The sequence below is a fragment of the Pseudophryne corroboree genome, chromosome 2, assembly GCF_028390025.1.
Source record: "Pseudophryne corroboree isolate aPseCor3 chromosome 2, aPseCor3.hap2, whole genome shotgun sequence".
In the NCBI taxonomy this organism is placed as follows: Eukaryota; Metazoa; Chordata; class Amphibia; order Anura; family Myobatrachidae; genus Pseudophryne; species Pseudophryne corroboree.
The window spans coordinates 277,992,917-278,003,885 of record NC_086445.1 but is presented as its reverse complement, the minus strand read 5'-3'; the positions used below and the strand labels follow the sequence as shown (position 1 = coordinate 278,003,885).

The 10,969-nt window shown below is 38.2% G+C and overlaps 1 long non-coding RNA gene across 1 annotated transcript; it reads right to left on the bottom strand.

Moving 5' to 3' along the window:
• Positions 1-491: 491 nt before the first annotated feature.
• LOC135050724 (uncharacterized) lies at positions 492-1,173 on the bottom strand. Its single transcript, XR_010241768.1, has 3 exons — positions 1,143-1,173; positions 659-729; positions 492-564 (listed from the first exon to the last, which is right to left on the bottom strand). It is a non-coding gene; the product is annotated as an uncharacterized LOC135050724 (long non-coding RNA).
• Between the last annotated feature and the right edge of the window lie 9,796 nt (positions 1,174-10,969).

Genomic DNA, 10,969 nt, shown 5'->3' with positions numbered 1-10,969 from the left:
GGGAACATGTCAATAAACGAGGAAAAATGCAAGACAGAACTTAAAACATGGGCAAAATAAACAAATATATATATAAATATGTGAGGAAAAAATATACATACACATATGGTATAACATACAAGGAGGATGATCTTAAAATAAACCCATGGAAAACAATTATGTGATACAATCTCAGAACAAAGAACTCACAATTATACCAAAGAGAAAGAAAAAGACACATAAAGAGGAGTTCATCATCACAAGAACATAATAATTACATATGGCATACCTCTAGTGCTTGATAAATACTGTTAGTGCATCAATGAAATGGCAATTACGTATTCTGGATACTTGAAAAAACCACACACCGGTGGGGTACACAGGTGAAAGTTAGATTAAGCCTAATTGGGGAAATATACGTTTTTAGTACTAACAACAATTAATAACATATTCTGCATAATACTGGGCTCAATAATAACAAATAAATGAATATATCTGTACATTGAACACATTCCTTATGGTTAAGTGCTTGAATAACAAGTTCAAACGCATAGGCCTGAATGCAAGTTCATATAGGTATGCGACCTAACAAAAATTATTAATATTCACTAATTAGAGATATATAACGTAACAGCCTTTATATAAATTGGTTAATGTGCTAGTAGATTGAAACACATACCTTATGATTCAGGGATTTGGATAACAAGTTCAAATACACAGGTCTACCACAATTTCATATGCGTGTGTAACCTGGTAAATTAGAGGAATATGATTCTTGAGACAGAGAACTTGCTCATAACAGGTGTGAGAAGTTTTAATTTAATAAACTCCCTTTAGAAAGGGGGGGAGAAGGATACACTAGTTTCGAAAATTCATTAATTCGATTAAATCCTACGTGAAATTAGTTCCCCAAGGGGGTATAAAACGTATTAAAAATACTGATAACCATATGTTATCCTTGAAATTCAGAATGTTGAGTTAATTCTCATCATCTCATAAGATAATATTAATAAACTTTCATATTGTTACTAATAGTCATAATAACACCCCCTATTTACAAAATAAGCAGGACATAGTGAAAACAAGGGATTCCATTCACATAAAGTGCTAAATGGAGCCATATTTAAAAGCGGTGCTCACAAATAATAAATAATGAATCTTACCTTACCAGTAGCTACAATAGCTTCAAGTCACAACCAGTGTAATGAAGCTGTGTGCTGAGACTTACCCTTAAATAGGAAACAGAAGTGACCCTAATGCAGTGAATGGGGTATTAAAAACCTTAAATAATATTGGAATAAGTCCTATGTTACTAGCTGAAATCGTTACAGTGATTAAACATTAAAGTGAGAAAATTGATGGCCTTAAAGTGAACTTTTATAATACACTATAGGGGATAAAAAAACCTTAATTGCAAATACATCCCATAATGCAGCTGGTCGTTACAGACCAAACTGACATGATTGACAGGGCTCCTCACCAATAAAACTGGTTCAGTGAAAACAGACCTAATCTCTATCCCATACGTCCCATAATGCATCTGGTCGTTACAGACCTGACTGACATGATTGACAGGGCTATTCACCAATAAAACTGGTTCAGTGGAAACAGACCTAATCTCTATCATTATAAGTATAATAATATTAATCTCCTATGTGCATTACAAACAAAGTGTGAAAAAGCTGTCCTGGTGTGAATTATAAACACCTCAGTAGTGGGGAAACTTATCCCCTTAAACAGTGTTTTCGTGATAAACTAATCCCGCCACGCTGGGACTAGAACACTGATGTCTCGGCGTCGATAAGGCTAGTGTCCCACAGAGCTAGTTACATCTAGATCACGCCGCTGAGTAAAACGGCATGCGTCCCAGCGGCGCGATTGTTTGCGTTCCACAGCGCCGGGATGGTGTCACGTGATTGTATCACCTGACACTCGGACACATGATCTGAACTGGCCAATAGGTGCTGAACAGGGCAGCTGGTGTTCAGTGACGCGGACGTTAGTACTCCACGCAGCTGTATCTCACCACATGACCACCCCACGTGACAATTAGACATGTGGTTTGGGCGGCCAATAAACGGATCAAACTAGGTAACCTAGGAGACCGCTACGCAATCGCTACCAAAAATAACATTTGTTAGTGTATAATAATGTGTATATACACATAGTAATGAATAATGTGATAAAGTGAGATACTCTACCTAATCTATTAACTAAACACCTACATTATTAGCTACATATATATGATGATTTAGAAAAATATATAAATTATATAAATTAGTCTATTGTTAATTAACCACCTACATTTAAAGCACCGCTCCTAAAAGTGGCTCCACTTTTACAAATAACATATTAGATATTAGCAAATGCCCCCTAATAGGAATACAAATGATCATCCTTTTAAACACCATTATTTATAAATACACCAATATTGGGAATATAAATCATAATCAAAGACATAAACAAGGGAATATATTGAAGTGTGAAAAAACATGATACTACAGGAACGCTACCATATCTATAGTTTCATTTAAACCAAACGGGATAAGAGTGTTCAGCGAATAGATCCAATAGGATACTCGCTGGGCTAGCAGTCTATCTCTATCTCCTCCTCTTTTATCTACCATAATATGCTCGATAACCGTAAATGAGAGACCCAGGACTTGAGAGTTATGTTTCTCCTGAAAATGTCGAGGTAAACTATGGTTTTGGACCTTGTTGGTAATATTTCGTAAATGTTCCTGTATTCTTAACTTAAGACACCTTTTGGTTTTACCAATGTAAGAAAGGTTACAACCGCAATCAATTTTATAGATTACGTAGTTAGTATTGCAGGTAACAATGGTCCTCAGTTTAAAGACTCATTTGCTGTTGTCTTTCCAGCAAAAGCCTTTTTTATCGATAAAGCGACAACATTTACATTTATTACAGGGGAAGAGCCCTGATCTCTTCATTACAGGATGTTCATTAAGAGTCTCACCCTTGTTTTTATCATTCTAAAGTTGGCTGGGAGCAAGAATGTTCTTAAGGTTCCTGGATTTTCTGAATACTATGTTAGGCTTGGTAGGTAAGTGTGGTCCCAATATGGGGTCCTTCAAAAGGAGATGCCAATGCCGATTCATAACACGTCTAATCTTGATATTTTCTTGATTATATTGTGTTATGAACGGTCTTTCGGTGAAACGTTCTACTTTTTTACTTTCTTTTACTTCCAAAAGGCTATTTCTATCAATTTCAGAAGCTCGAACCTGGTCTCTCCTTAGATGGATCTCATTATATCCCCTATCTAAAAACTGTTCTACCAGAATAGAAGATTGTTCCCAGTACCTTTCCAAACTGCTACAGTTTTTCCTAATCCTCACGAACTGGGAGTAGGGTACTGTAGTTTTCCATCGAGACAGATGGCAACTATTTGAAGGTATGAAACTGTTAGCGTCTGTCTTTTTAAAAAAGGTTCTCGTATCAAGAGTCCCGTCATCTTCGATGTTTAAAAGAACGTCCAGGTAATCAATAGTAGAAATATGCTGCTTATAGGTAAATTTGAGATTATGGGAATTAATTTAAATCTCTGACATGAAATCACTCAATTCCTCCAACTCTCCATCCCAAATAAGAATCACATCATCTATGTATCGCTTATAGAATTTGATGTTAGGGTATCGATAGCCGCCGTCCGCATAGATGGTCACACTCTCCCAGCTGTCCATGAAAATGTTTGCGTACGATGGGGCAAATTTAGTCCCCATCACTGTCCCCTGTTCTTGCAGGTAATACTTTCCTTCAAACTCGAAATAATTGTGATTTAAAATGAATTTTATACTCTCCCATAAAAAGGTTCTTTCTTCTTTACAAACATTCACATCCATTGTTAGGATGTTGCTCACAGCCTCAAGTCCTTTAGAATGGGGAATGGATGTGTAAAGGGCCTGTACATCCACTGTGGCCCATCTATAAGTGGATTGCCACTGAAAATCATTAAGTAGCCTGAGAAGACTGGTTGAATCTTTCAAATATGAAGGTTGTACTCTTACATAAGGTTGTAATTTTAAATCGAGAAAGTGCGACAAGTTAGAAGTCAAGGACTCGACTCCAGCCACTATAGGTCTTCCTGGGGGTGGGACTAAGCCTTTGTGGATTTTAGGTAAGTGGTAAAATACCGGAACCCGAATGTTTGTAAAGAAGAAAGAACCTTTTTATTGGAGAGTATAAAATTCATTTTAAATCACAATTATTTTGAGTTTGAATGAAAGTATTACCTGCAAGAACAGGGGACAGCGATGGGGACTAAATTTGCCCCATCATACGCAAACATTTTCATGGACAGCTGGGAGAGTGTGACCATCTATGCGGACGTCGACTATCGATACCCTAACATCAAATTCTATAAGCGATACATAGATGATGTGATTCTTATTTGGGATGGAGAGTTGGAGGAATTGAGTGATTTCATTTCAGAGATTCAAATTAATTCCCATAATCTCAAATTTACCTATAAGCAGCATATTTCTACTATTGATTACCTGGACGTCCTTTTAAACATCGAAGATGACGGGACTCTTGATACAAGAACCTTTTTTTAAAAGACCGACGCTAACAGTTTCATACCTTCAAATAGTTGCCATCTGTCTCGATGGAAAACTACAGTACCCTACTCCCAGTTCGTGAGGATTAGGAAAAACTGTAGCAGTTTGGAAAGGTACTGGGAACAATCTTCTATTCTGGTAGAACAGTTTTTAGATAGGGGATATAATGAGATCCATCTAAGGAGAGACTAGGTTCGAGTTTCTGAAATTGATAGAAATAGCCTTTTGGAAGTAAAAGAAAGTAAAAAAGTAGAACGTTTCACCGAAAGACCGTTCATAACACAATATAATCAAGAAAATATCCAGATTAGACGTGTTATGAATCGGCATTGGCATCTCCTTTTGAAGGACCCCATATTGGGACCACACTTACCTACCAAGCCTAACATAGTATTCAGAAAATCCAGGAACCTTAAGAACATTCTTGCTCTCAGCCAACTTCAGAATGATAAAAACAAGGGTGAGACTCTTAATGAACATCCTGTAATGAAGAGATCAGGCCTCTTCCCCTGTAATAAATGTAAATGTTGTCGCTTTATCGATAAAAAAGGCTTTTGCTGGAAAGACGACAGCAAACGAGTCTTTAAACTGAGGACCATTGTTACCTGCAATACTAACTACGTAATCTATAAAATTGATTGCGGTTGTAACCTTTCTTACATTGGTAAAACCAAAAGGTGTCTAAAGTTAAGAATACAGGAACACTTGCGAAATATTACCAACAAGGTACAAAACCACAGTTTACCTCGACATTTTCAGGAGAAACATAACTCTCAAGTCCTGGGTCTCTCATTTACGGTTATCGAGCATATTATGGTAGATAAAAGAGGAGGAGATAGAGATAGACTGCTAGCCAAGCGAGAAACCTATTGGATCTATTCGCTGAACACTCTTATCCCGTTTGGTTTAAATGAAACTATAGATATGGTAGCGTTCCTGTAGTATCATGTTTTTTCACACTTCAATATATTCCCTTGTTTATGTCTTTGATTATGATTTATATTCCCAATATTGGTGTATTTATAAATAATGGTGTTTAAAAGGATGATCATTTGTATTCCTATTAGGGGGCATTTGTTAATATCTAATATGTTATTTGTAAAAGTGGAGCCACTTTTAGGAGCGGTGCTTTAAATGTAGGTGGTTAATTAACAATAGACTAATTTATATAATTTATATATTTTTCTAAATCATCATATATATGTAGCTAATAATGTAGGTGTTTAGTTAATAGATTAGATAGAGTATCGCACTTTATCACATTATTCATTACTATGTGTATATACACATTATTATACACTAACAAATGTTATTTTTGGTAGCGATTGCGTAGCGGTCTCCTAGGTTACCTAGTTTGATCCGTTTATTGGCCGCCCAAACCACATGTCTAATTGTCACGTGGGGTGGTCATGTGGTGAGATACAGCTGCGTGGAGTACTAACGTCCACGCCACTGAACACCAGCTGCCCTGTTCAGCACCTATTGGCCAGTTCAGATCATGTGTCCGAGTGTCAGGTGATACAATCACGTGACACCATCCCGGCGCTGTGGAACGCAAACAATCGCGCCGCTGGAACGCAAGCCGTTTTACTCAGCGGCGTGATCTAGATGTAACTAGCTCTGTGGGACGCTAGCCTTATCGACGCCGAGACATCAGTGTTCTAGTCCCAGCGCGGCGGGATTAGTTTATCACGAAACACTGTTTAAGGGGATAAGTTTCCCCACTACTGAGGTGTTTATAATTCACACCAGGACAGCTTTTTCACACTTTGTTTGTAATGCACAGAGGAGATTGATATTATTATACTTATAATGATAGAGATTAGGTCTGTTTCCACTGAACCAGTTTTATTGGTGAATAGCCCTGTCAATCATGTCAGTCAGGTCTGTAACGACCAGATGCATTATGGGACGTATGGGATAGAGATTAGGTCTATTTTCACTGAACCAGTTTTATTGGTGAGTAGCCCTGTCAATCATGTCAGTTTGGTCTGTAACGACCAGATGCATTATGGGATGTGTTTATAATTAAGGTTTTTTTTTATCCCTTATAGTGTATTATAAAAGTTCACTTTAAGGCCATCAATTTTCTCACTTTAATGTTTAATCACTGTAACGATTTCAGCTAGTAACATAGGACTTATTCCAATATTATTTAAGGTTTTTAATACCCCAATCACTGCATTAGGGGAAGTGAGGTCACTTCTGTTTCCTATTTAAGGGTAAGTCTCAGCACACAGCTTCATTACACTGGTTGTGACTTGAAGCTATTGTAGCTACTGGTAAGGTAAGATTCATTATTTATTATTTGTGAGCACCGCTTTTAAATATGGCTCCATTTAGCACTTTATGTGAATGGAATCCCTTGTTTTCACTATGTCCTGCTTATTTTGTAAATAGGGGGTGTTATTATGACTATTAGTAACAATATGAAAGTTTATTAATATTATCTTATGAGATGATGAGAATTAACTCAACGTTCTGAATTTCAAGGATAACATATAGTTATCGGTATTTTTAATACGTTTTATACCCCCTTGGGGAACTAATTTCACGTAGGATTTAATCGAATGAATGAATTTTCAAAACTGGTGTATCCTTCTCCCCCCCTTTCTAAAGGGAGTTTATTAAATTAAAACTTCTCACACCTGTTATGAGCAAGTTCTCTGTCTCAAGAATCATATTCCTCTAATTTACCAGGTTACACACGCATATGAAATTGTGGTAGACCTGTGTATTTGAACTTGTTATCCAAATCCCTGAATCATAAGGTATGTGTTTCAATCTACTAGCACATTAACCAATTTATATAAAGGCTGTTACGTTATATATCTCTAATTAGTGAATATTAATAATTTTTGTTAGGTCGCATACCTATATGAACTTGTGTTCAGGCCTATGCGTTTGAACTTGTTATTCAAGCACTTAACCATAAGGTATGTGTTCAATGTACAGATATATTCATTTATTTGTTATTATTGAGCCCAGTATTATGCAGAATATGTTATTAATTGTTGTTAGTACTAAATACGTATATTTCCCCAATTAGGCTTAATCTAACTTTCACCTGTGTACCCCACCGGTGTGTGGTTTTTTCAAGTATCCAGAATACGTAATTGCCATTTCATTGATGCACTAACAGTATTTATCAAGCACTAGAGGTAGGCCATATGTAATTATTATGTTCTTGTGATGATGAACTCCTCTTTACGAGTCTTTTTCGTTCCCTTTGGTATAATTGTGAATTCTTTGTTCTGAGATTGTATCACATAATTGTTTTCCATGGGTTTATTTTAAGATCATCCTCCTTGTATGTTATACCATATGTGTATGTATATTTTTTCCTCACATATTTATATATATATATATATATATATATATGTTTATTTTGCCCATGTTTTAAGTTCTGTCTTGCATTTTTCCTTGTTTATTGACATGTTCCCTCATATTATTGTTTTAATCAGGATAATATTCTGATATAATATTTTATATATATTTTTAGACATACCCCTGATGAAGTCTTAGAGTAAGACGAAACGCGTCGGGTTATTTGTTCATAAACATCAAATCTCCGAATTGTCAAAGGAGAAGGAGGAATCTATCAAAGTCATTTTAACTGGTCCTCTGTACTTTCTGCCTTAAACTCTTTCATATCCGAGTGCCGCCGGACCTGGAAGTATGTTGTGGGCCTATTTGGGCACCTAGGAGGGCACCGGAGCAGTTGTATTTGTCACTAGGAGTGCTGCCCTAATTGTGGTTTTATATATTTATATATATATATATATATATTCAGCTAAGATGTGGCAAAATGGCTGACAGGCAATGTCCTGCATTTAACCTCCATGCTGTCACGATCCAGGCTACTGGACATTGTTTTTTTACCTTTCAGGTGTCTTCTGAGGCTTTCTGACGCTGGCTTAGAGTTCCAGGGTCGGGTCTCAGTCATGTTGTTAATGTCCTTACTTCATATTTCCTCCCTATTAGTCTGCAGGTGCTATCACAGGGAACTCTTAAATGGAATGGCATTTCAAGCTCATTGCGGCCTCCGTCACCATTACTGGACTCTCACCGCAGCCATGTTGGATCTGATCATGTGATACTGTTTCTACCAATCTACAGTCCTGCTGAGCTCAGCCTGATTGCTGATCCAATCCCTGCACTGCTGAGAGTATAAAGGGACTGATCTTAGACCAGGAAATCGTCAGTGCTTTGGTTGTCATCACCAAGTGTATCCTGTCTCTGCTCTCTGTGATTCTAACAGTGTTCCAGGTATTCCAGCTCCTGAAGTCTCCAGTTCTACAGAGACCCGCACAAACTACCACCCTGCGGTGCCTGCCTGACTTCCTAGCCTTCTCAGTGTATTCTGCTATTGGCAGTTCCCTAAGAAACACCAACTTCCAGCATTGGGCTTCCAGTGGTGTTCAAGCTACCTACCATCATCGGTGCTCCGCCATCGGTGTTCCTATTATCTACAGTATCAAGTCATCTGTTTTTCAATTCATCGTTCTCTAGCATCATCAGTATTATTCAACCTCATTATCCGTTTCATCCGGCAGTTACAAATACCATTCATTCTGCAGTACGCTCAGCCTCTGAATTACATCTGCTGACCATTTCCAGTTTTCTTCCATTCTACAGACTCTAGGTGTTGGTCAAGGACTGACCATCTCCTCAATTCCCAAGCTAGTCTTGTGCAGATGCCACACCTAAAAGAACATTACAGTTATTACTGTTTATGGAACTATGTACTGTTTTTAGCCATTTATCATATCATCTTGTGCAACTGCCAGTGTACCACCAGAACTGTGTTTAATAAAAGAACATTTATTTTATCTTTGTTGTCGTGGTCACATCTTGGCACATCGGGCACTGGTGGAAGAAGTCCTTTATGTCTAGGAGTCTTATTCAGCCACCCAGATTCCCCTTTACACCAGCCCCTACAACTGAGGTAGTCTCACACCAACACCAGCCCTCAGTTGTGACACATGCATATAGGTTCTGGAAGATCTACAGACCATAAAAGTTAGGGATAAAAGCAATGTGCCATGTGCAATGACCAGACCGGAGGTTATAAATACTGATAAGAGGGAGATGTCAGGGAAATCACAATTTATCCTGTGAGCTGACCTCAGAATTGTATATTGTCCAAAATATAAGTTATCTGTGGCCTGGGACCCTGACATGGCATTGTAAAAGGGGATTGCATTTCTACATCAAAAGAAGATATTGCCAAGCTCCGGACATTTAGGTCTGATAAGCCCAATTCGTTTGTTATGTCAACAGGGGGGGCTTTGTAAACAGGCCAGGGAAGTGTGACCAAATGTCCTGACTGGAATGTTCAGGAATCCTATTTCCTGGCTAACGTCATAAACCTCTAGAACTTCAAATCCACAACTCCATGCTTAGGAAGATGTGACACCCAGAGCCCAGACCTCACTCTCTTTGAAAGAGATTCATACAGTATGCTTTTGGGCTACACCACCTCCCCACTGCCTGTGGCCAAGCACCAAGTATGTAAAACTGGTGTATGTGTAGTGTCCAGCAGGGAAGTAGTTTAAATCTCAAGGGAGGGGGCTGATGAAGCTGAGGACTATATCTGTCTATCTCACTTGGACACAAAGTGCATCTCTTGGGGACTCAACAATACGTTGGAGATGATCTGAGGATATTCTGTGAAACTCCCCCACAAACAGAACCACCTAAGTTCGTTTGAGTAAGTGAGTTAGGTTTTCTGTATTTTTTATTTCTTTTAATTTGTTGAGATTGCTGTATTCTGTGTGTGTTTTTAAAATATGCTTAATAATCTTTGTAACCTTTTTTGTAACTAAAGCTCTGAAGTATTCTTGAAATTAAATATCTAATTTTAGTTTTGATTCTGTGATTCTTGAACCAAGACCTCATTGCCCACGTTTACCTACTTTTCTAAGTATTGCAGTGTGTGTGTGTGTGTGTGTGTGTGTGTGTGTGTGTGTGTGTGTGTGTGTGTGTGTGTGTGACAGGTAGAAGCGAAGGCTACCTTGTGTTTGGACAGTAAATTTCCTCTTGCTGGTACAGGCAGCTAAGGTGTTTGATTAATCCTGTGTGTCCAAATGACCCCCACATCGCATCTGGCAATTGTCAGATTGGCGTATTTGTGGAATTGGCCGGCAGTGTCGTGACAACGCCTTTTCTGGAGTCTGCATCAGCAGTTCACTGGTGTAGCCACAAGCCCCTGCGTGCTGACACAGCCATAACGGTGGTGCATGCATTAAGCAAACCAATCTCTTTTAAGGCTTCCACCATAAAGTTAGCAGAGTCCTGTATATGCTGCAGGAGTAAAACAAGGAATCTAATCCCTCAATTAGGTTACCTGACCATTTAGTAATGGCTTTTGTGATCCACGCACATGCAATAGTGGGTCTCTGGGC